Here is a 25,101-nt window from a genome sequence, read left to right as displayed (position 1 = left end):
TCACCAAAGGAAGGGACAGGTCGTGGATGGAAGAAAGGTGGAAAGGTAAATCTATGGCCCTGTTCACATCACATTTAGAGACTACATTGGAAGTGTACATTGTGAGAATCTTCCGATGTCTACCTTTGCTGGAAGACTGCAAGGCATCCCACTGTATAGGCAATGGGTGTGGAACCCGTGTGTCAACCAACAGATTTGACTTTGGGATAATTCCAAGAGCATTATCCTGGCATTTCCCTGGTATTCAACCTTTAGCCCCTGTACAGGCATCTGGACTTTGTTGCAGGGGAACCACCAGGCCATACCTCTTGGAGCAATCTCTGTGTGATTGACATCTGACCCACAGGGATCAGGAGCACTGAGAAAACAGGCAAAACTGTAGTCAGGGACAGGCCAAGTATGAGCAATCTGACAGACAGTCAGAGGTTAGGGCAGGAAGCAAAGGGTCAATATAGAAGTCAGGCAAAGGAGGGTCACAGTCCTGTAAATGGGCACAAAAATGGTACATGGCCAGACAACGGAAGCAGAGGGTCAATATAGAAGTCAAGCACAGGTCAGGCAGCGGAGAGTCACAGTCCTGTAAATGTAACAACGGAAACAGCACACCTCTGCAGGACACTAGCAAGCTAGGAAACATATTGCTCAGACAGCTTGTCCTGTGGGAAGGTGCCTTAAAGGAGGTTATCCCATGAATAATGTGAAAAATGAAAATCAGACATCATATAGTACATGATAGTCTCTTTCTAACAAAGCTAGAACCAGCCCTGGACCTCTTATAGATCCAGAGATCTCCCCAATTATTGCTCTGCTAGATTTATATCAAGCTGGCAGCTCAGGGGGAGTGTCTATTCTGCTGCAGCTCAGGGGGCGTGTCCATGCTCTACCTATCACAGCTCAGAAGGCAGTTGAAAGATGAAACTGAGCATGTGCGGCCATCGCAGTAAGCAGGTCAAAGAAATAAGACATTAAGTGCCGCTATACAGATACATTTTACTGAATATAACTCAATAGCAATACAAAATTTTTAATTACATGCAATTACAAAAGTATTCAGATCCAGGTGCTGGTTTGAAAACTGTACAATATTTTTCGTGGGACAACCCTTTTAAGTCCCAAAAGGTGACCAGCTATTGGCTGGTGTGAATTACGTTCTGTGTGCTGACCCTTTAAAAGCCATGAGGACTGCTTTTTAATCTAATTTTTGTATGAGCCATTTATATATGATTTTTAATCAAATTTATTATGTCCTCCCTTAGATGACTCATATTTAATGCTTTTAACTTCAATGCGCTGTTACTGTATTTTTCCTCTCCAAGGCATCCTATATTCAAGGCAGAGTTTAGTCATTATACGAGTAGGTTGTTATTTCTCTGAGGCCCCCCCCACCGTTATGGCAATGGCAAGTGTGTGGTCACTTGACGCCCATGTTACGTGATGGGGCTCATAATGTCCGGTTTGTCAATGAAAATACAATTGAATTACTACTGCAGTTTTGTACTTAGAGTTCCTCTTTATAAGGACAACTACACCATATTTTAAATCTATTTGCATATAGAATACATTGCAGAACGTCCCCCTTCAGGCGTTTTTTCTACTGAGATGATAGAAATGCTGTAATGTATATCAGTGTCCTGCACTATATCGACAGTATATATGTATGGTGTCCAGCAGCTGTTTATGCTATGGAGAACATTAGCACATCAGTCATGCCTCCTGATAGCTCAACATATGGCTGCAGTGTGGAGAATTAAGAGACAGGACTTTGGAAGGTGAAATTAAACGTCCTATCATCCGCAATAAACGCGCTTTCACCTTGTAAAGTCCTACGAGCGAGCAGCAACTTTCAAAGCCATTAACTCAGAAATGCTGGTTACTAACTGGAAGAGCACATGGCACCTACATACAAGTAGACTTAATGGGGTTCTTCAGGAATTTAGGATGAATGTTTGATCAGCGGAGTCCGACCTCCAGAACCCCTGTGGATCAGCACAATGAATGAGCCCTTCAGCTTCCCTCTATGCTGCAGGATCAACAGGATAGGTGATAAATATCAGATAGCAGGGGGTCCAATCACAGGGACCCCCCTCCTGTGATCCTGAAAACAAGGGGTCCTGAGTCTCGTCTGTGCATGGAGCAGTAGTACACAATTTAGTTCTTTACTCATTTATTTCTATGGGGCGGTAGATTAACGTGCAGTTCTGCTCCATTTAGAGAGGGGACCCAAAACCCTTGCTCTCAGGGTCATTGAAGGTCCCAATGTCTGGACCCCCCAGTACCAATCACATATCCTGTCAATAGGTCATAAATAACCCCTTTAAAGGGATTGTTCCGTTAAGACAACTTATCTCCTTTCCTATAGTGGCTGATTGGTGGGAGTTGGACTGCTGGGGTCCCTGCCAATTACTAGCCTGTGCTTCCCTGTTAGAATGGGGAAGGGGGGGGGGGGGGTCGGATATAGCCAAGCGCTTTTAGGCCCCTTTCACACAAGCGAGTTTTCCGTGCAGGTGCGATGTGTGACATGAACGCATCGCACCCGCACTGAATCCTGACCCATTCATTTCAATGGGTCTGTGAGCGTTGTTTTTCACGCATCACTTGCGCGTTGCGTGAGAATCGCAGCATGTTCTATATTCTGGGTTTTTCACGCAGCCCTGACCCCATAGAAGTGAATGGGGCTTCAGTAAAAAACGCATTGCATCCGGAAGCAGGTGCGGATGCGATGCGTTTTTTACTGATGGTTGCTAGGAGATGTTGTTTGTAAACCTTCCGTTTTTTTATCAGTTTAAACTGACTGAACTTGCTTGCAAAATGGCGCGAGTTTCACTGAACGCACCCTGAACGCATCCGGACCTAATCCGTCACGCTCGTGTGAAAGAAGCCTTACTCTGCTATGTCCGTCAGTCCCATAGAGTTGAATGGAGCAGCTGACATGCATGCGTGTCGTCCTCTTCATTCAAAAGGGGAACATGGTTTCCCATTCTAGTAATCGGCTGGGGTCCCGGCGTTCAGACTTTTATGCCCTATTCTGTGGATGGGGGATAAATTGTTGTAACGGGACAACCCCTTTAAGAGGACCTTACACCTTGGAAACCTCTTGGGAGAACAAACTCTGACATCAAGTGAGCGTCGAGAGGCCCTCATACACATTAGATAAGCCATCATCAAGTAACAGATCAAGACGACCATAACAAGCAGCGTTACAAAAAGACTTACAAGAGCCGAGGGTGTTTGGTCGGCGGGCGCCATTGTTCTTTTGGTAAAATTCAATATGTGCCATGTAAACTCTTAAGATATGTTGGAAACGTCTATCTATAGTTCAATTAAAAAATACTGCACGAATTATTGTAGGTGCGAACTGCAAATAAAGCATTGAATCTGGTCAAAAAGAAAAAAAATGCATCCTGTTACCCAAAGCAACCAACCAGAGCACAGCTTTCATTTCTTAAGCTGCTCTGGGTACATTAAAGCTGCGCTGTGATTGGCTGTTATGCGCACAGACCGTTTTTTTCTGTTAGTTTGGAATAAGGAGGCTGATATGGGGGGAGATTTATCCATAGTCAGGTAAAATGACTTATTTTGTAAAAAAAAAAGTAAAAATGGTGTAAACGACTCCAAATTGATAAAAAAAATAGCGCACATACAATTTTGACACAACTTGCAAAACATCTTATTTGGTTCGTCTTTTCTCTGCGTCATGGCTGGCATACCTTACATCACCATTTTCGCTCCAATAAATGGCGCAGATAATAAACTGGGTGCATTTTACAATTCTTCTTAGCCACATCCTATTCCAAAACTGTTGAGGAAGGTGCAATCCCATAATGCATGTGGCACACACCTAAGACCACTTTCACACTGCCGTTTCTGGGTCCGCCTGTGAGATCCGTGTCAGGGTTCTCACAAGCGGCCCAAAACGGATCAGTTCAGCCCCAATGCATTCTGAATGGATAAGGATCTATTGGCTGCGTTTGGTCTCCGTTCCGCTTTTGAGGCGGACACCAAAACGCTGCTTGCAGCGTTTTGGTGTCCGCATGACGATGCGGAGCCAAACGGATCCGTCCATGTAAGTCAATAGGGACGGATCCGTTTTCACTGACACAATATGGTGCAATTGAAAGCGGATCCATCCCCCCATTTACTTTCAATGTAAGTCAGGACGGATCCGTTTTGACTTAGACTTTTTTTTATGAATAATGCAAACGGATCTGTTCTGAATGGATACAAGCGTTTGCAATATCGGTGCGGATCCGTCTGTGCAGATACAAGACGGATCCGCACCAAACGCGAGTGTGAAAGTAGCCTAATACACTTTTTGGCGCACCGGAATTTGCTACATTTTGCTTAGGGTGGGTTTACATAACGTTTTCTGCTTTCGTTTGACGTATACGTTAGAAAGAAAAAGGATACAATAACGCAGAGCACCGCGGTCTTGTATCCAGCACAGTCTGGTAAAAAACCCGTAAACTTATTACAATGGTAAAAAAAAAAGTATACTTTTTTTTAAATAATGGAACTCTAGGATGAACAGGTGCCACTGTATGGCATCAGTCTGAAGCATCCGTTTAACATACGGAGAGCTGCTCCCTGGGACCCAGGGGCGTAGCTATAGGGGGCGCAGAGGTAGAAGTCACTACCGGCCTAGGGGCCTGAGGGGGCCCAAAGACCCCCTCAGAAGACACTGGTATTATAGAAAGTGCCTGCTGGTCACGTTACACCTCTGTTTGGAGAGAAGGGGTTAGGTCAAGAATTTGGCATGGGGGGGGGAGGGGGTGCCGTTTCAATTTTTGCCTTAGGCAGCAGAAAGGCTACGTGCTTCCCTGCCCGTGGCCACAAAGCACTGAGGGAAGGGGGCCCAAGCTGAACTCTTGCACCAGGGCCCATGAGCCTGCTGGGACCGTACCCTTATCTACATATTTCTGACACCTAGTTTGACACTACTTTACACGTGACAGTTTTGTGGCATTTTTACCTCAATTATTGCAAAGCATGCAGCAGTTTTTAAAAGAAAAAAAGATTTTTGCAATAATCAAATCTTAGAAGGTCACAAAACAGGCTTGTGTGAATACACCCTTAGGGGAAAATAAATACTTCATTACAATTAGGGCCCATTCAGACGGCCGTAGTGCTTTGTGGATCCGCAAAACACGGATACCAGCCATGTGCAATTTGCGGACCGCACATGGCCGCAACCATAATAGAAAATGCCTATTCTCCGAGGACAAGAATAGGACATGGTCTATCTTTTCTCCGGAGCCGCGGTACGGAATAACGGATGCGGACAGCACACGGTGTGCTGTCTGTATCTTTTGAAGGCGCATAGAAATTAATGGATCCGCAGACCTTCTGCAAAATTGCGGAACGGGTGCGGATCCGTTCATACGACCGTGTGAATGAGCCCTTATTTATATGATGCAACATGGATAGTTTATTAATAAGATTCTCACATTCCCCGATCAATAAGGTGGGTTTGTAGAAGAACTTTATTTTTCTGCCAGCTTTGTGGCCTTTTTGCCTTGATTATTGAAAAACATGCAAGGAAATGGGACAACAACTTTTTTATCTGCTAGCTAAAACTAATCTCTAATCTGTTTTTATTTTCTGATTGTTTATTTTTTTATTATGATTATGGGGGCGGCCATATTGCCTGAGCTCTTTTTAACAGCATTTACAAAGCATTAAGAAAATAGATTTACGGCTGCCCCATGGCCCATAGACACAATGGAGAGGAGGGGACCTCAGTGACTTCTCTGGGAGAGTTTTCTAAGCTCTGTGACCTGTGCAGAGGCCATTGTACAAGGGAATAATAGATAAGCTCTGACAGTCACCTATTGGGAATGGTGGATCATGTCTTATCTATACACAGAGGTGATATCATTACAGGCAGGATTAGAACAACAGATAAGCAGATAACTGCAGTAAAGTGATCTGTACAGACTAAGAAGTGGCGCCAATTATTAGGCTTAGTGGCCAGTGGGAAAAAAAAAATTGTTATGTTTTTTGCTAAAATATAGATAAGGTTTCATTCACACGACCATGTGTGCCCCGTGCCCAATTTGCGGTCCACAATGCACAGGCACTAGCTGTGTGAACCCGTGATCCGCGATATTACGGCAAAAGATAGGATATGTCCTATTGTTTGTAGTGCGGAGGCATGGACCAAAAAGCCCACGGAAGCACTTCCAAGGGCTTCTGATCCGTGCCTCCACACCGCGCTGAATCTTGAGGATTGCGGATCCATTCAAGTCAATGGTTCCACATCCGTGATACGGGATTCACATGCCCGATGCCCGTGCATTGCAGACTGCAATCTGCGGTTAGCAGCACGGGCATGGGGCACACACGGTTGTGTAATGAGCCCTTACCTGGAAAATTAAAAATTACATCATCCAAATTTCTTTAAAAATGACACATTCCCTTTAAAAGAAAAAAAAAATTGTAGAACTTTATTTTTCTGCAAAACCTTAAAAATTTGTGTGTGTGTGGTTAACCAGCTGTGAATGTGTGGTTAACATGTGGGGGATGAATGTAAAATAACAATGTGCCTCAAAACCGCACCCCTCAAACCATAACCGCATAATAAAGGTCTCTGGTTTACGCTTATGTTCTTCGCTCCGACACTTTGAGTAAGAGATGCAATTAATATTCAGCATTAGAGAACACATGGGGCCAGATGCATTATTAATGTAGTTAAATGGTATCTACACTTCTGAATCTACTTAGGAGGGAATTACATAAGTAACAGTTCCATAAAATGTCAATATTCAGAAATGCAGCAGGGCAGAGCCAAGGGATGAGCGACTGCCGTTTGTGCCGATGTATAATCTACAGGAAGATGGCTGCAGGTGCAGGTCTCATCATACAGTGTCCGAGTAATTCCTCCATACTGAGTCACAAATAATGCTGCTGTACACCGCTGTCATAGTAGTGCAACATAGGGCCGAATACAGCCAATAACTGTCTCCACTCCTGAATAAGAATAAAATATACTACACAAGTTGTGTAGATCACAATGCTGTAATACACTGTCCAGAGTGCCTAACAGTGCTGCCATGTACTACCCAAATAGTAGCGCCACACCGTCATAGAATGCTCATATAATAGCATCAGACATAATGCCCAGCTGCATAATTTGGAAGATAAAAGCTTCACATATTGCATTCATATAGTTGTACCAACCATAGTGGCAATGTAATCGACATGTGTAGCAAATCCGCTGCACAAGAAAATCCAACACAGAAATATATAAAGTTAATAATAATAATAATAATAATAATAAATAAATAAATAAATACATTTCTCCTTTAAGCACCTGCTCCGTGAGGATGCTTCACCTCTTTACCCCACAAACACATCATTCCTTCTGATTCAGGTTAGTGACTGCAGTTTCAGCACTTCTGCTCCATAAATCAGAAGCATTACCTGACCTGCCCGGATGGCCAGAAATATATCACACATCCTAATACCGTATATATTTTAGAGAGATTCTCAAAGTCATCGTGGGCTTGGAGTTGGTGCCTTATGAAATGCCCTGGCAATCTGGTTATTAACTCTAGTAATCCCTCCTGCTCCGCAAGGATCACCTCTGTGCTTTATTGTAAGGAACGCAGGACTGCTGCGGAGAGCTACCAGCTGGCATCATCTGATGCCCACAACATGCCCATGTCACGAATATAAATGATGTAAAGCGGGGGCCCCTTTCTCAAAGTTGGGAACCAAAAATAACCTAGGGTCAGTAATTAAGCAAATCAGGCATTTATTAGAACATTTCTTGGGAATAGGCGAGACGTTTTATCATCAGCCTTCACGCTATTTTAGAAGGTGAATGGTTTTCAAAAATGTGAGTAATGAATGGAAAAAGTGGATATGTTCTCTGCTAAGAGCAGGAGCCTCCATTGGGGGGAGGGGGCAGAAACTTCACCAGAGATGTACATTTAAGGCTACATGCGTGTACACGACAGTTGTTTTTTGCGGTCCGCAAATAGCAGATCCGTGTTCCTGTTTTTTTTACATCCACATCCGTTCCGTTTGTCCGCAAATTTTGTAGGTTGTGTTTCCATGTGTCTTCAGGTATTTTTTTGCGGTCCGCAAAAAAAACCTGAAAGCTGTAATTCTTGAAATTTAATATATACAGGTTTCCCAGCAACCATTCCCCCCAAAAAACGGATGCGGATGACATACGGATGGCTTCTGTTGGTCATCCGCATTTTTTTTTTGCAGACCCATTGACTTCAATGGGTCCGCAAAACGTTTATGGCGGACAAGAAACACGGGCAGCGGACGCGGAAAAGAAATGGATGAGTCCACTGCATTTTTAACGGATTCATAGAAATGAATGGGAAACCATCAGATCCGCAAAAAAACGAACAGAGGCCACAAAAAACACTGCCGTGTACTTACCTCGCTCCCTGGCACCCGCGTCGCTTCTGATGCCGGCGCAGCTGCTGCTGCATCTCCCCGTCACGCAGATGAAAACATCCAGCGCCGGGGGAGGGGGGTTTTGGGCAGCCAATAGCAGGCTGTAGCGGGAACGAGCCTCCTTAGCGCCACCCGCGATGCTGGGGAGGCTCGTTCACATGGCGGCCTGCTATTGGCTGTTTCCCCCCCCATCGCCGGATGTTTTCATCTGTGCGACAGGGAGATGCAGCGGCAGCCATGCCGGCATCAGAAGCGACGCGGGTGCCAGGGAGCGAGGTAAGTACTATCTGTGTGAGTGGCCCGGGCATAGATAACCCCAATAATATGGGGTCAGTTTTAGCACTGTAACTGGAGGCGCCAAATAAAAGCCTTATGGGGTTGTTGACTTGTAGGGTTTCGAAGGCGAAAGTCGCAATGTAATTATATTACTCTCAGCTACTATGTCCCATACCTCGTAGATTGTAAGCTCTTGCGGGCAGGCTCCTCTCTCCTTCTGTATCCTTCATGCTTAGTGCAATTGTCTTGTGTTATGGATGTGCACCGCTTATCATATGGAATGAATGGCGCTTTAATACTATACAATGATATGACTATGGCTCTGCTACAATAGAGTTTGTGGCTTTATTAAAGAGGCAATTCTAAGAAAATGGAACTGAAAGCACCGCTATGAAAACAGCGTTGTGATTGTTAATGTTTAGGGTTTCCCAATGGAAATGAATGGGAAGCACCCGGGCGAATCCATGATGGACTGCATATGCTGAGGTTAAGAAGACACTTAAATGTACAGAGAAAGTGCCAGGGACTGCAGGGCTGTTGTGCAGGAGTTTTTCCTGATTGGCTAGTATGTGGCTAGCGGGCGGGGGTAGGGATTAAATACCTGGAGTCGCAGTAATCTTGTCCTTTCTGATGCGGCAAAGAAGTTGTCCGCTCACCCTTCCTTTATCTGGTTGCTGTAGGTTCTGGTTGTGTGGGATTTTGTTTGCTTCTTTTGTTTTTGCAGGTTTTACAGCTTTAAGAGGTTTTCCGGTTTGTATCAACATCCTTTAAAATAATCCTTTATGAACGCCGGTGTAATGTTGTAATGTATTTCTTTTCATTGCTTTATTGCTCCTATCTCCTGTTCTGGGCTGTGGTCACATGACCATGTCCATGCAACTCTTTCTTATTTCCTGTGATGTTATGTCCATGGGCGGGGCAGTGATAGGGGAGTGTCTATGTAACTAGCTGGGTGGGAGGAGCTATAACCTAGCTGGTAGTTGTTAGGGGCGGTGCCGGAGCTGTGGCAGAGGAAGGAGAAGTGCATCATGGGTTTGGTTGGATACAGGAACAGGAAGTGATACATACAGGATGGAAACAAACCAGGATGATTGGTTTACATGGTAAAAATGGAGTCTGTAGAGTCCAAATTGAAAAAGAGAAAGCATGGGGAAGATGTACATGAGGTAAGTAACTACATGAGTATATACTGTAGTATAGAATACCCCTTTAAAAGGAATCTTTCCCTGAAGAAGGTGTTAGAGTCATACCTACACATTTGCTGCTGACCCAGCAGCTCAGCGCTAAAGAGGGATTGCAAGTTGGAAGCTCAGTGTGCATTTGTCTTGTTACTAAAGCTGTAATCACTCAAACTTTATTACAGTGTGAGTGTTTTATTTGTATGGAGGGTATTGCTTTTTTTTGGTTTCTGTTATTGCAATGTTGTAGAAAGGGGGTTATCAGTCCCTGCAGTCTAAAAAGACTGCCGCATACCATGAAGCGTAAGGCTGAGTTCAGGCTCCCATCACACAGGCATATTTTATTTTAGTGTCAATATTTCGGTTGATATACACGGACCTCCTATACGTCTGCTGAAACAGACTGGTGATCTATGTCTAGTTCAGAACAGAGGGAGGTTTGGGTTCGGCAGCAATAATATATATTGTGGACGTCTACAAATTATACTCATTGTTCCTTCTTTTCTAGAATTAAAACCCTGCTTAAAAAAAAATAATTAATAAAACAAGGGAGACCATGATTGAAAGTTCTGTGTGACGGAGAGTTAGAGGTGCTCTTGTCTAAAAATATACTGAAGGGTAATGCAAAAGGATTAGCCCGACAAACTAATCAGACCAAGGACTGTACAATTGACTGCAACCGTAGGAAACACATCTTCATTGCCAATAAAAGAATGGATTATTCACTGTCTGGACAGATAGATGGCGGAATTCACTGCAGAGGGGGCACGAATGAAACAGAAGCCGGATGAGAAATTGGATTTGACTATCAATTTTAAATTGAAGAATTAACAAAAGAATGACATGACAGCTAGATACGGGGTGAGGAAGGATTTTTTTTTTCTCCCTTTGTGGTTACATTGGCAGATGGCTCACTGGAGATTTTGCTATGCTTTCCTCTTAATCAACATAACACATGTCTAATTAATTACAGGCCGAACTTATTGAACCCATGTCCTTTTTTAACCTCAGCCCATTATGGCTTACATTTGTGGGGTTTTTGGGGGCACTGTAGATCAAAAATCTGTTCTTAAAAAAAATCACTTCATTAGAACCATTTTCATCTTCTCATCAAGAAGAAAAAATTGATTTTCTTCTCTCTAACAGAAAATGCAAATCCTAATACAGTAAGTGTAAAAAAAACAAAAAACAAGCCCCAATATTGGTGTGGGAAATGGGAAATATAAACAAAGAACTTAAATTTTCTGCCCTGTTGGATCCACTTCTGGTTTTGGTTAAAACAAAACAAACAAAAGAAAGCATTAAAAACTGAAAGTGGGCTTCCACCCTTTAGACCTTGTTCACATTTCAGTTTTTTAACTGACGTGTGTCCGCATTTTCCACAGATAGCGCATGTACCCACTGATTTGTGTCTGTTTACACATCATTATTTTTTTACTGACCATGGGTCAGTGAATAAAATCACACAGACATGCACTACTTTGGTCAGTGATGTGGACCAAACTGTCACGCTTCGGTGTGGGAGGGAAAGACCACATCGGGCACAGGAGGGAAGGGGGGGGGAACAGGCAATCGAGCCTGAGAACTAGGGAAGGAAAATAGACACCTAACCAAAATCATGACTGACTACCAGTATGAACAGACCCCAAAGGTAGGTGAGTTCATACGCAAGAATACCTTGAGTCCTCTCAAGCCCCATAGGACCCTGGTTCTAATGGCAGGGACGAGACTACCTGCTCCTCCAAAAGGAAGGACGGACAGGAGTTTCCTTCAGGCCTAATACAAACAATAGGGAAATGCAACACACAGAACCCAAACAAAATACTAAAGGGAAAGGAAAGACTTAACAAAGGAGCAATGGAAGCACCAGGAACTCAGCCAAGATCCAAACACAATCTATCCAAACAGAATCTATAAACCGCACAGCATAGTCGGAGAAGCAAGTATAAATAGAGAAGGTTAAATGACCCTAATAGCCACAGCTGGGTAAAGAAGGTGCGGCAAGCACCAGAAACAACACAGACGTCATTTGATCCAAACAGAAAACATGTCAGAGCAAACCACGTGTTGCCAGTCTCACCGATCTCCTACCCCCTGTCGCGGGAACGTCCGTGACACAAACACGCCCATCGAAATCTATGGGTCCGTGAAACATCACAGACACAGCACAGATGGCATCCGTGTTCCATTTTTAGTTTGGTCCGTTTTCAGTGACCACTGATAGGAAATGCTTTTGGAAATTAATTTTCAGCTGAACAGTGTCCGCGGATTAAGGGTGACACCCAGAGGGTAAAAAACGGACCAAACATGGACTTCCATGGACGTCAAAAGGACACGGAAATGTGAACAAGCCCTTAGGCCTCACTAGTACAGCATGCAATAGCCATAGTTTTAGGTATTAAACATAGAAAAGGGGAAATATCAAACTGCTCAAATGCTAGTTTCAAGAAGCCCTACGCAAATCTCTCCGTGCCACAATGGAATGGAAATAAAGGAAAAAACAATCCAAAATGAAGTAAAAAATTAGGGAAATGAGCTAAATGCATTTATATAAATATACTAGAACCCTCTGATGGCTACAAAGCAATCAATACACATCCGTATAAATGAGTCGAAATGGAAAACGTAATGTTTTTTTTTTTTTTTTGTGGAATGAGAGGATCCTTGGACCATGTGATACTTTGAATAAATATTTAAATGCACAAAACAATATATTTTTTCAAATAACTATCATTAAAGGGATCTCTCCACGCCGTCTCATTCTTTCGGTGACAAGCTATTACTTAACACCCCCTTCTCCCTCTCACCGCGCTCTCTATTACATCTTCAAGAAAAAAAAAATAAAGCTCCTCAGGTATTTACAGAACCGGCCGGATAAGCTTGTAACGTCATGCATTACCAATGCTATTCCACACAAGCTTCAACTTTCTTCCACTCACATTTCAAATGAATATTATTAAGACCAAGTGTGCACAGCTGTCAAGGTCAATGGAAATATAACATTCTCAGCCAAACAAAATGTCATTTGTATGCAGCAATCTGGACTTGACGGAGAGGTGGATGAAGCTTATCAGGATGGGGCGGTGTGACATCACTTTCGAGTAAATGGAGAGCTGACCTCTGCGTGCCTGCATTCATGATGTGCCGCTTTCTCGCTTCTTTGTAAGATTTTACTTTTTTGTGTTTTTCTTTTCGGGGCTCTTGTCACCTCCCAACTAAAATGACTCTAAGTTTAATTTACCTAAAATGTATTTATACATGAAGGCAATCACATTCCATGAAGCATTAGGCGATACAAAATAGCCTTGTGGAGCTCTGTAACAAGGGACTACACTCTTTCCAACCATTTATCCATTATGCAGAACCAGGTCAGTCTGAAAGAGGACCTGTCATCTCTCCGACAATATCAGCTCTTAGAACCCTGCATTGTGCTGCTTCTCTGTTATTCCTCCTAGAGAGGTATGAATACATTGACAACTGGGTGTTACCATTCCCCTTGTGTCCGTGAGTGTAGGGACACACCCCAACTGGTAAGATGCGGTTGTCAATTTATTCAGAAGTCTCTTTTTTTATATGTTTCTTGCCATCCTCAGCTGAGGGGTACAGGATTAAGATAAGGTGGACCAGACTGTGTCTAAGTGTGAAGGGTGTATTAGCAATGTGCCTCTCACTGCAGTAAAGTCTCCATCAGCCTTAAACAACGAATACCTTACTGACTGACTCTAGTGCTTGGCCATGGAGATTCTGGACCTTCTAGTTCTTTCTTCCTTTCCTTCTCTTTCTAGAGTACTGTGAAGTAGAGATAGCTTCATCCCTGTGGATCTCTCAGAGATAGTCATTCTCTAGAAACTAGGCCTAGTTTTCTGGGGAGTGAGAACATGTAGCTCCCTCTCACTTCTTCAGCTAAGACTAGAGTGAGCTAGGGGAGGATCTAAGTCCAACACCTAACTTCCTACAGGGGCAGAGTCAGGATTATTAACCCCGACTGGTCCATACAGAGATATGCTAGTACATTAAGAGGTGTTAACATATCAAATAACATTATACAACAGGAACAGTTTTCAAGTACCCTATTCTGGGATACTTCATCTGTAGAAGTCCTCACAGGCAGAGGCCTCTCCCCCTCTATACCAGTCTGTCACTAAGTTAGTAATATTTATTGTACTTGTATACTGCTTTTCATATGGACAGTGGCCTGAAAATGAATGGTGCTTTAAAATAAATATTAATAATAATAGTTTTTGCAGACTGTCATGTCGTGGTCGCAGTAACTTTTGGTTCATAACAAACCCACATTCATTAATCACAATGTAACAGTGCAATATTGCAATTTTATGCTACATTTCCAGGGTTGGACTGGCCCAGTAGATTACCAGAGGATCCTTCAATGAGCTCAAGCTCTGACAATAATGGACCCCTAATAAAACAGGGCCCTTAAGGTCCTATATACACAGAGGATGGGCCCTTCACAATCATTTCCTCTGGTGGGACCAAGGGACTTCAGTCCGATGCTGCACATTTCCACAAGTTGTCATGTAGGTCTAGTCTAAAGAGCACTCTTGTTAGCTCAGTGTTTGATCACATCGGGCACTATTATTTATTTGGGCGCTAGAAGAAAATGTTATTTGTACAGCTTTTTTTTATTTTATAGAATGTCTCTGTATACAGTATCAGTTACAGAAAACCAGAATCTTAATCCCCGAGTTACATTGTAATTGTATGCTCGCATGTTAGCACCTGCCTTTCTAGGACAAGATCAATTTAATCAAGTATCAATCATACAATCATCCTATCATTTCACCATGGGAGGAAATCACAGCATGTGGAAAGAAGCATGGAAACAGTGGATTCATACACTAGACGGTATAAATAGCTGCAGACAATGGCATGACAGCATGAAGGCAGCACGTGAGCCCACTCGCACACATATAGGGCTCCAGAGGGCCTCGTCACCAAAACCAATGCTCATCCTCAACTTACCTAAGCCTCGTTTCTGCTGTATATGAGGGTGGCACAGTCAGTATTTTTTCTTCTTATGGCTACATCTTCTCGCTTTCATGTGGCCATGTCTACTCGGCATGCTAACATACCAAAGATGTTTCCTATCATTTCTTTTCTCATCATAATAGACAGAAGAATAAGACAGACAGACAGACAGATTGCTATAAAGTAAAAGTATGGGTAGTTGTAGCCTTCTCCAAGGCAACTAATGGCAGTCCAGATCTTGAGAGCATTTGCAACTGCATGCAATGTCCTCTGTGATCCTATTCTTGCAATATAACTGCAGTGGGGGGATGTGTACTAGGATAGTGCACAAATATGATGCCTCTTGGTGCAAATACACAACCTCAATGGATGTATAGAAAAAAGATTTTTTAATTTCGGTTGGTACAGAGCAATAACGCGTTTCGGAATGAATATACTCCTTAACACACACAAAAATGGTGGGAGTAAAAAGGAACGACATCATTTAAGTGGCGAACTGATAATAATAATAATAATGTTAATAATGATGATAATAAAAGTAGTTATAGTGATACATGATTATAATCTCACAGGAAAATGGTGGGAAACAAAAGGTAATTTCAGCATTTCAGATGTTTGATTAGCGGAACGAAAATGATTCAAATAGCGAAATAATAAAAGATAATAAATAAATAATAAAAATAGTAGTGATAATAATACATGGTTTATTTCCATTATTAAATTTTTATTTTATTTTTTCCTCTCCCTTCATTCATCTCCATTTTTCCACCCACACCTAGTTCCCACAGTCCCTCCATCACAAGCAGCCACCTAGCGCATAGGCAGCGCGCACACACACAGAGTTAGGCAAGGACAGCTCCGATCTTCATGCCAAGTCAGCTGTGGATCTCAAGCCCCGCTCTCCTCCCCTCTGCTCTAGAAGGCGCGCTCCCACACACGTGGAAATCCGCGCCACCCGCAGCAGCATGGTGCCGTGCCCTGCCCTGTGAGTGATCTGAGAAGATCTGTCAGACTTGCTGCACGTGAATCTATCTGACAGATTGCTTTGTTGTGGCTTTGGGCTGAATCCCACCCCCTCACAGGTTCTGCTCATTAGTTAGTTAGTGATACTATTTATACCTGTCTCTCACTATAGCCCTTGCGATTTATAGTTTCTCCTGGAGCTCTCTGCTGGTGTTTTGTGGTTCTCCTGCTCCCAGTTTATCTTCAGTTAAGTCCTCCTTCCTTCCCTTCTGTTGTTTGTTCTGGCTAGGCCTTAGACGCGGGTTCCTTCATCCTGTGCAAGGAACCGGTTGTCTTTTTGCCTGCTCCCTAGCTGAGGGTTTGTATCAGTTGCAGCAGGGCTTAGGTTCGAGTGCATGAACACTTCTACCATCGAGATTTGTTCATGTTGGTAGCAGCCAGGGAAATGCTCACGGATTGTCAGGAGATGACCTTTTCCTGTTCCCTAGCTGTGGGGCCTAGCCTGCTGTGTTGTGTAAATTTGTTGTTTGGTTTGCTTCCCTTCCCTCACCTTCCATGACACATGGATCCCACAGGTATTTTCCCCCAGATCTCCCCTTCCTCCTCTGCCTTACAGAAGACCCCAGCATACTAATTAATGTATTTTTTTCCATCACTTCAATATACCATTTTATACAATCATCTACTCCTCCCATATTATTATATTATTGATTTCCCATCAGCAGCTCTACATACCATCATTGTTTTGCCATTCCTCTTATTCCAAAATATGTTTTGTCATACTGCCTGCCTTTAATTGCTTCACAGCTCAGTGATCAGCCACGCTATCTACACCAGCTCGGACCCCAAAGGTAATAATAACATCCCCCATTCTACCTTCTTTCTTCTTGCCTACCCCCTCATCCTCCATCTAGGATATCGGCATACTATACTTACTACACAGTTACGAGTATGCTCCATTCCTATATTACCCCACCATATCTAATTCGCCTCCCTAACTCCCATCTCAGTTGGTGTGTCTTATAATTCACAGCCCGGACCATCTCCAACCTCCCATCTACAGTGGTCCTCCCTTTGACCTTACAAATCAGTCACGCCAACCTCTTTTCCATTTCACATATATTCTAAACATATGCCTATATGATCAGTCACTCCACATTCCAAATGCTTGAATTATCCTTTTCCTCCCACTATTCCCCTATGTGCTTTCAACCATGTATTATTATCACTACCAATTTTTTTTTTATTATTTATTATCTTTTATTATTTCGCTATTTGAATCATTTTCGTTCCTCTAATCAAACATCTGAAATACTGAAATTACCTTTTGTTTCCCACCATTTTCCTGTGCGATTATAATCATGTATCACTATAACTACTATTATTATCATCATTAACATTATTATTATTATTATTAGCAGTTCGCCACTTAAATTATGTTGTTCCTTTTTACTCCCACCATTTTTCTGTGTGTTTTTAATCATGTATTATTATCATTATTATTTCTATTTTGCTAATCGATTTACGTATCATGGTTTACGAATTCATCCGGGTGCCCCAGTGGGCTGGACCTATGCATCCCTAGTATTGTTTATTGTACGTCCGTTCACGTACTATATCTAATTATGCTAAGTTTTTATGTCTTCAAGCCATCTTTATATGTATTGAATAATTTTAATCTCTTACTATTATTTATTACATTTTCTTATATATTACATTTTCTCTTTAACCCTCCATCGCCATACGTCACCTTTCACTAATATGTGTTTTTTTAGACTTGAAAATGGACTATATTCACTCCGAAACACGTTGTCGCTCTGTACCAATCGAAATTAAAAAAAGATTTTATATACATCCATTGAGGTCGTGTATTTGCGCCGAGAGGTATCATATTTGTGCACTATCCTAGTACACATCCCCCCACTGCATTCTACATCACTCCTCTGGAGGACCGGCAACTCCATTTTTACGAGGACTGAGAGATACCGGCAGCACCAACCCTTCGCCCTCACGAGTGTTCTGCCTGCGTATGCACAACGCCAAAAGGTGAGCATAACGATTGACACGTTTTATTCATAAACATCAATTTATCTACATACAAGCCTATGAGCGCCTTTCCCATTTCTGCCACATTTATTGTAATATAACTGTGAATACATTTTAGGAAGCTAAATGTCTCATGAGAGGCTAGCCTGGCGTAATGTGTCAGTACAATGCAGTTTTTACTAGAATGTCAGTCAACAAAATTTGAAGGAAAAAAATAAATCAGCTCTCATATGGAACCATACAATAAATCCCGATCTGGTTAGGGAGTGCAGGGGGTCTGGTTGCACCCCGAGTAGACCCATAAAGATTATTTTTTTTCACGTGAAGAGATCAGTTCTGTAAATGAAGCATATAGGTGGGGGCCTAGAAACTGGCAGGTTCAACTGATATTCATCTATTGTGTATGGTCAGCTTTGGAGTAGCCATGAAAATCGTCTGAACCCACAGATTTTAAAGGAATCGGCTGACTTTTTAATGAGCACAGTGGTGTCCCAACTATACCTCGATGGTGGCTGTTGGGGGAAAGAAGGATACAACATGATGATTTCACCATGCCTAGCCTTAGTTCTAGCAGGGGTTAAGCCAATGTCTAGTGTTGGACAGAGCTTCCTTGTGGTCCCTGAAGCTAATGACTCTGAGGGCCCACCATCAATTTGTACACGACATGTGCACGTCTACTTCTAGTTTCACTGCATGAGAAACAGACATTAGGGGTAAGCGATTGGCTCTAAAGCAAGCTCCAAATTGAACAGATTTTGTGCTGGACCTTAGGAGCCCTATTGTATTAGGGGTATATTATTGTATCAGAGCCAGGGCCCACTGGAGGATGCCTTGGTATTCTGGCAGGCTGGCCTGACACTGGGAACTTGAAGTGGCCCCATGTTGTAGGTGGGTCCAAAGTAACAGAAGGTGGAGCCACACAAGTAGACAGGGCCAACACATGTAGGCAGGGACAACAGAGGTAGGCGGGCCAACAATACTGAAGTGCAGAACAAAATACCGCCCCAGCAGAACCAAATACCAATGTGCAGCACAAAATACTGCCTCTGCAAAACCAAATACCACAGTGCAGCACAAAACACTGCCACATGTGCCGCAGTATGAAACTATATCATCATCTTAAGGCAATACAGTTGAACTCAGGAGGGCACCTGCAGCCGCTGGCCAGGTGCACAAGTGCCTGATGCTCCTACATTAATTAATGCTGAGGGCATCAGATCTTTATGTACCCGGCTGGCAGCCATGAGGAGGGCTTGGGTGGCCCCATTGGCATTGGGCTACCGGGAAATTTTCCTGTAGGGTCTATGGCCAGTCCACTCATGCCCTTCTCTCTACTAAAAACACATGCTCAACTTAGCCTACCACTTTATGTAGTCAAGAAGGAGACGCTCTCCCCGACTAGTGCCCCAAAAGCTTTCTTCTTTGCCAAGTTTTCTCAAAATAAGTCGATATTTTCTTAAAAAATAAAACAAATTTACATTTAATGCTGGATCTACTTTCAGTAGAAAACCAAGCTCTGCATTGAAGGGTTAAAAAATTAATAGCCATCACACATGGTACCATGACTGGAAGCCCAGCACTGATGCCTGACACAGATCTCCTGGGGTGAAAGACTCATGAAAATATGCCCTGAATATATTCTGTCTGTCACTATCAAAGAGTACATGGCTTTCATCACCATTATCCAGACACGTATCAGGCGGCGTTAACACATCTGATTATTCTACGTGAATCCCTGTTTCTACATAACAATACAGAGAATAGAATTTGATTGCAGCTTTTTTTCGTATCATTTAGTAGAAGTTGTATTTTTCTTCATCTCTGGCAAACTGCAAATCAGAACAGACGGTCACCACCAAAATAATCCCTGCAGCAGTAATTAGTAAGGATGAATGGTAATTAGACATTAGACCAAATGTCTCTCTATCACTAGCCTTTTTGTCAGGACAAGCCCTGTCGCCTGCTGCACTCTCCGTCTCCGTGTCAGAGAACCTGCGCCAGTCACGGAAAAAAAAAATATATATACAATTTGCAGAACCCATGTGCCCCCTCGTTTTCTCTATCTGCAAATGCCAAATCTGCACTACAAACAAACTTGAGACGGCAAGCTGTAATGCGAACGGAATTCCAGGAAATCATTACTGAGTGTTGCTAACTTGTTTATACCAATGTTTTCTCGTCAGATATTTTTAGATTTCAAGTTTCCACTGAGGAAAACCAGAGAATGAGGTTCACAATATCCATCAACCTGGTGGTACCCAACAGGGGTTCCTCACAAGGCTAATGTTTTTTTGTGCTTCTTCCCACTGCGCGTGCGCAAGTATCATTCTGTGACATGTCCAGTGCAAAGAAGTTTATCTGTGGCCTAACTATTGCAACTGTGACCCCCCCCACATCACCACCAGCTTAGTTCAGAAAGCCCACAGGCCCTCCTGTCACATCAGACTCCGGCACACTAAGATCTGATGTTGCCCAATGTGGCATATACAAGGTCCTGACACTGAGCAGCATCAGAACTTGGTGTGCTGTGTTGCATACCAGGTCATGACAGAACAGGAGAAAACAGATGCAAAGTGTACAAAGCCAGTGACCAAGATTCCAAGAAGAAGGATCCATGCCTATGTCCTACAAGAGCATAGGAGGTTTCCAAGACATGTCCTCACCGTCCAAGGGAGAACCAACAACAAGACTATGGTCATTTCTACGTCACTCACCAACTCTATTGTTTAAAAGCAAAAATGAGCATTGTATAGATGTATAAAGATGTAATAAAATAAACCAACTGCATTAATGTATATTTTATCTTGATTTCGACACTCTGATCTTTCACTCAGTATATTATACAGTAGACTGAACATCTCATTCCCAGTTAGGAATCTATCAAACCACTTATCTCACTCAACCAATGGTTAATCATCTATCAAACAGTGTAGGTAAGTTACCCACCAGATGCTGTTCCTGATGTCAAATGGTACTGTAGTCTAAAAGCATGAATGTCATTTTTCCCCAAAAACTTTGGAAATGAGGGGAAAAAATTCGACCTCACATTTGGAAAAAGGCCTTCTCTCTGTTTTCCTTATGTTGTGTCACTTTTCGTAGAAAACTTTAATTTATAGGTTTGATGTCTGACTTAATTGAGGAGTCTAACATCTAGGACCTGAATAAATTTATATATTTTATCAATGACTTATTTTTTGCCTTGTTTTCTCTTTTAAAAAATGTATTTATGGGGGGTTCCCTGAGATCAAGATTTTAGGGCTCGTTTATCGGGTAATTGGGATTGTGTTAAAAAATCCTGGTTTGCCGGTGGCAGATCGCGCCGTGTAATAGGCGCTCTGCTGCTGACAAACAATGAGGCAGTATAGGGACGAGCGATGCATTAGAGATCGATTGTTCCTATACTGAGGAGGAGATCAATGCATGTATTAGCAGCGGTCTCCTCCTCTAGCGAGCAGGTGATTGACGGGAGGGAACGCTTTCCTCCCGACAATCGTCTGCTCTATCTGCCTGTGTAATAGGGGACCTTGGAATTTATGTTAATACTATGGATATTATATACATTCCTAATCTATTCTTAAAATTCTTTCTCTCAGAATATCAGGATATTTTTACTTCTGTTACTTAAAGGGCATCAGATGATTCAGAATCAACCATCACTGTCGCTCACACACCCAAACAGACAAAAGGTTGCATACTTCAGCACCTATGTCAATCACAAGAGATCCAAGCCCGTCAGTCTCCAGTGTACAAACCATTAACCAATAGTCAGATAGACCAGATTACAAACAAGAACGCAGCATGTCACAACGTGAGATTGATGGAAGAGCGGCTGCTACAAGCTACATGGGGAACATTTTAAATATTCTGTGTAAACTTAGATCCCAGCGTGCTTGCTATAATTATCATTTCTGTTTATGAGGCACTAAAGGCAAAATCATTAAGCAAATCTAAAAATATATAAGGCACTAATTTGAAGACAAAAAATAGTGTATTAAAATAGCTGACATATTGTATGTGCTTACATATTTGGGAAAGAGCAGCAATCATAAAGATGAATGTTCTTCTTTGGTTGCTCATTTTTCTGAGCTTGCGGTTTGCAAAGCTCAGTAGAAGGAGACACCGATGGGCTGACACAAGATGATAGATGCCTACTATGAAGTTTTGAGGAGTGACTTACTACTCAGCAGAAGAGCTGAGGGCACTTGTGTGTCACAAGCAAGCCTGCTAGCAGGGCTGTCTTTAATATTGATTGGACCAGGGGCAAAAATTTACTTAGGCCCCCTGGATCCCACCTTCCCACACCCTAGCAGGCAATCACGCCCTCCACCACAACACACACAAAACGAAATCCACACATCTGGTAGAGTCCAGTGAATGACTGTAAATACTTCCAGTTCTGAAGACTCCAGCGGCTCAGGATCAGTGCTCTGGGCAGCTGGGCTCAGGCTGGAAGTGGGCACCGCTCTGCAGTTCAGGAAGGAGACCGGGGCTCGGCTCACCCTAGCATTACAGTGCACCCCACAGTATGCAGTATAGCACCCTATAGTATACAGTACCCCACAGTATGCAGTATAACACCCTATAGTATACAGCACCCCACAGTATGCAGTATAGCACCCTATAGTATACAGTACCCCACAGTATGCAGTATAACACCCTATAGTATACAGCACCCCACAGTATGCAGTATAGCACCCTATAGTATACAGTACCCCACAGTATGCAGTATAGCACCCTACAGTATACAGCATCCCACAGTGTGCAGTATAGCACCCTATAGTATACAGCACCCCACAGTATGCAGTATAGCACCCTATTGTGTACAGCACCCCACACTATACAGTATACAGCAACCCACAGTATATAGTAGAGCAGTATAGCACCCCACAGTATACAGCACCCCACAGTATACAGCACCCCACAGTATACAGTAGAGCAGTATAGCACCCCACAATATACAGCACCTCACAGTATACAGCACCCCAAACTATGCAGTATAGCACCCCACAGTATACAGCACCCCACAATATACAGCACCCAACAGTATACTGTAGAGCAGTATAGCACACCACAATATACAGCACCCCACAGTATACAGCACCTCATGGTATACAGTATACAGCACCCCACAGTAAACAGTAGAGCAGTATAGCACCCCACAATATACAGCACCCCACAGTATACAGCACCCCACAGTATACAGCATAGCAGTATAGCATCCCACAGTATACAGCATCCCACAGTATACAGCCCCCCACAGTATACAGTAGCTTACAGTATATTAGTATAACAGCCTCTGTCACCTTTTCCTGATGTAATCTTCACACAAAAAAGCTCCACAGTTAAGGCAAACTTCTCTTGCAGCAACACTCCTGGTAGAAAGGACCTTTGATTACCTCATAGCCATGTGACCAGTAATATTGCTAGGTTACTGGTCACATGGTGATGATGTCATCTAAGGTCCTTTCTCCTAAGAGAATCACAGCTCTCTCAGTTCGCTGCCTGGAGTGCCAGCAGGCATGGCATTGCAGTATCCCCCTGTGTAGCTGACAGCCTGACACCCGGGGCAGTGGCCAGCAGGGCTCAAGAGGGAGCTGCCTTGGGCCCCCCAGGAGCAACCTGGGCCCGGGGCAGCTGCCCCTTTTGCCCCTTGTTAAAGACGGCCCTGCCTGCTAGAGTTAGGAATATGGCAGACAATGTCCAGAGACATGGGCTTATTTCTAAGCCCATTGGAGGTGGCATTGGCTAGGAACAGAACAGAAATGTCTGTCTCCTTGCCAAGGCTCTTTTTAGTTAGGTAATTGGTTTAGCTTGAGATGGAACAAGTGCCTATAATCTTATTTCACACATAAATGTACTAAACTCTACGGGGAACATGGAACGCGACTACTCAAAGGCTGTACATACAAGAAACAAGACAGGTCTAATTATCCAAAAACGTGCTTGGACCATGGACCAGAAGGTGTAAATTTAAACATATCCTTTTAAAAGTCTATGGTGAACCACAAATACTCAGATGTTGGGGAGACCTTGGACTCTTGTCAAAACCTTACGGAGTATACCTTGCTTTAAGCTTGAGTTTATTGCATGTTCCAGAATATTGGTAAAACGAATAATGAATACTTCCTAAATAGATACTGTTGTAGGTATTCACTACTTCTCCATTTAAAGGGATTGTGCCCCAAAACACATTCTACATTTTTGAAACCAGCACCTGGAGCTGAATACTTTTGCATTTGCATGTATTTAAAATGTTAGTATAGCCGCTGAGTTATTCAATAAAAATTTTTTATATAGTGCCACCTGTAGTTTGTTATTTTCCTTTTTTATTGTCCACCTCTCCAAGGTGGTCGCACATGCTTATTTTAAATCTTCAACTCTCACAAGCCCTTTCTACTATTAGAAGTTATAGCAGTTACACGAAAATAACTACAACACAAAGGGCATGCCTCCTGAGCTGACAACCTGAGGAGAATCAGAGTCATTGGAGTAATGAATGGGGAGATCTCTGGATCCATGTGAGGTACAGGGCTGGTTCTAGCCTTGTTAGAAAGGTATTATCATGTACTGTATGATGTCTGATTTCCACTTTTAACATCAATCATGGCATAACTCCTTCATAACTTCAAATATTGGCCAGATTGTCCAATGTTCTTGTCACAATGTATAGTCAGGTTTGTCTGGTTCCTCTGCATCCCTCCTAAGCGAAAACTATCACTCAGTGGTACAGATATAGAAGTCCCGGGACCCCCGCTGATCAGATATTTGAGAAGGCAGTGACATTCTTGTGAGCGTTGTGGCCTTCTCCGTGCTCATCAAGCACAGCGCCGTACATTGTATAGCGGCTGTGTTTGGTTTGGCAGCCCAGCCCCATTCACTTCAATAGGCCTGAACTGCACCTAGGCCATTAGACCGATGAATGTGATATAATACAGCCTAGGAAAAGCTGGAGAAGTCCGCGGCGCTGCTGCGAGCTGCACTGCCTTCTCAAGTAACTGAATGGCAGGGGTTTCGGGTGCCGGACCTCAACCGATCAGATACTGATGACCTATCCTAAGTTTTATGCAGTGTCCCAGGGGGTCAGTAGTGTATGCTGGGCTTTGTAGTGCAGATTGACCACTAACCTGGGATCCACTGTCGTCTTCAATTGGGGCAAATACTGGAACAGGCAGGTATTTAACAGTTCGTGACGCCAGTGTCAATTAAACGGTGACACGCCGTGTATGGTATTGTAAAA

The 25,101-nt window shown here is 43.0% G+C and overlaps 1 protein-coding gene across 1 annotated transcript in view; it reads right to left on the bottom strand.

Moving 5' to 3' along the window:
• BAZ2B (bromodomain adjacent to zinc finger domain 2B) overlaps nt 1-25,101 on the bottom strand; it is a 172,780-nt gene that overhangs the window by 118,001 nt on the left and 29,678 nt on the right.

Source organism: Bufo gargarizans, chromosome 8 (assembly GCF_014858855.1).
Source record: "Bufo gargarizans isolate SCDJY-AF-19 chromosome 8, ASM1485885v1, whole genome shotgun sequence".
Taxonomy (NCBI): Eukaryota; Metazoa; Chordata; class Amphibia; order Anura; family Bufonidae; genus Bufo; species Bufo gargarizans.
Note: the sequence above shows the minus strand (reverse complement) of the source record. Positions and strands in the feature narration are given on the sequence as shown.